Genomic DNA, 2,348 nt, shown 5'->3' with positions numbered 1-2,348 from the left:
TGCATTAAATGTGTAAATTGCTTTTGGTAGTATTGCCATTTTCACAACATTGAGTCTTCCTATCCATGAGCAAGGGATATTCTTCCACTTTTCAAGATCTAGAATTATCTCTCCATACCTATTCACTTTGTATGCTAAACAAATTATTCAAGAAGCTGCACTCTATGAAGAAGGACGTGACATCAGAATCAGAGGAAGATTTATCAACGTACATTATGAAGATGTCATAGTCTTATTTGCTGAAAGTGTGGACAACTTAACTGCTTCCTACAGAAGAACAAAGACTACACCCTTCAATATGAATTACATCACAACATCAGGAAAACAAAAATTCTCACCAATGGACTGACAATGCAACATCATGAAAGATGGAGAATAGATTGAAACTATCAATGACTTCCTCTTACTCAGAATCCAAAATCAACACCCTTGGTATCAGCAGATGAGGAGAGAGATTGTCTTGGGGAGGTCTATTATTAGGAACTTCCCTCTCTAAATTATTGAAGAGGAATGATATCAGTTTGAAGACTAAAGTGCGGCTGATTAATGTCATGATCTTTTCAATCACTTGCTATGCATCTTAGAACTGGACAGTGAATAAGGATGACAGAACTGATGTTACTGAGTTGTGGTGTTGGAGAAGTGTATGGAGTGGACTGCTAAAAGAATAAAGAGATGTGTCTTGGAGAAAGTGTAACCAGATTGCTCCTTGGAGGCAAAAATGGAAAAGCTTAGGATCATATACTTTGGACATGTTGCTAGAAGAGGCTATTCCTTGAAGAGGGACATCATGTTTGGAAAGGTGGAGGATTACACATACATTTTCAATGTGAATCAACTCAGATATAAGTGAACAGAAGTGTGACTCTACTGAGTTTATTTGAAGAAAGAGCAAAGTTCACATTGTACACACATGTCAAAGGGCACATGGGCTCCCTAGTCCTCCTTGGGTTTCTGCTTGATAGCAAAAATATGTTCTGGAATCCTAGTTGTAAAGAGCAGAGCTAATGTTATTCTGTGAACAGTAATTGCAGCAACTCTTTTAGAAGACATATAGCAAATATGAAGTTCATTCCAAGAGCTCAACCTAACTTCCAAATTAAAAGAAAAAAATGGTTCTTCTTTTTCAGTCTGTGAAAACTGACAGGGATAGAACAGATGTAATTCTGCAGGTGATTCCAAAATTTCATATTTGTCTCTGGACTGAGACACAAACAAGGGCTAAAATAATTTGGCTACTGAGAGGACTTCTTCCCCTAAAGGGATCTCTAATGTCTATCAAGATTTGACCTCCTGTTGAAACTTTTCCTAAAGCAGGAATATTTATAAGTTGCCTCTCTTATGTGGCCCCTCTGATGTCTAATAAAGTTGGATTTCTGAGTTAAATGCTTTACACAGAGGGGACATTCATAAGGTTTGTCTTCTATGTGGATGCGATGGTGTCTAAAAATGGTTTAACTGCCAATGAAATATTTCTCAGAGAGAGGACATTTATAGGATTTCTCCCTTGTGTGGATTTTCTCATGCTGGCATAATCCAGAAAAGTCCCTGAAGCCTTTCCCACAGAGATCACACTTGCATAGCTCTTCTTCCATATGGATTCTCTGATGCCTCACAAAGTCTGAACTCTGCAGAAAGGCTCTCTTGCAGGCGGTGCAATGAAAATATGTCTTTCCAGTATGAGTTCTCTGGTAAAACACAAGCTAAGAATTCCTAAGAAGGTTTTCCCACACTCTCTGTAGGTGAGGAGCTTCTAGGTAGTGGTGGTGAGGGGGGTGTCTTCTCAAGCCATTATTAACATATGGGTCTCTTGGGTGAGAATCACGCAAATGTTGTTCTAGCTGTTTTCCAGAACCCCTTTCCTGAAGAGACAGCTGCTGCCCTTTCTCCTCACCTTAGAGGTGTTCCTTTACCTTAGGGAGGTAACTTCCTCCAAAGTATCTATGTTTCTTATCACTAAAGAAGCCACTCAAGAAATCCTGCATAGGGGCCTCTCTTGAGATATGAAAATGGGCATCTGAAGGCTCCTAGTCCCAACAGGTTTCCAAGTTTATGTTCTCTTTGCCATTCCCCTAAAATAAGTGTTGCAAACCAAGGGTCCCAAAGAATAGAATAATTTTATAATTATTAATAAAGAGACAAACAGCCAGGAATGTGATAGAACAGAGAGCATAAAACAGGGGGCAAGCAGTTCTTGACTGAAGACCCCAAGCCAAGCTTCTCTGTGTCTTTATTGAAAATTATCAGGAAGTAAATCACAAAGAGAATTAAATGCAAATGAAGCCAAGCTCTTTCTATTGAAAACCTTCTGCTTGACTCAGGAAGGAGGGGTTCACAAATGCAAGAAT

Source organism: Elephantulus edwardii, unplaced genomic scaffold (genome assembly GCF_000299155.1).
Source record: "Elephantulus edwardii isolate Elephantulus edwardi_28Jun2011 unplaced genomic scaffold, EleEdw1.0 scaffold00577, whole genome shotgun sequence".
Lineage (NCBI taxonomy): Eukaryota > Metazoa > Chordata > Mammalia > Macroscelidea > Macroscelididae > Elephantulus > Elephantulus edwardii.
Note: the sequence above shows the minus strand (reverse complement) of the source record.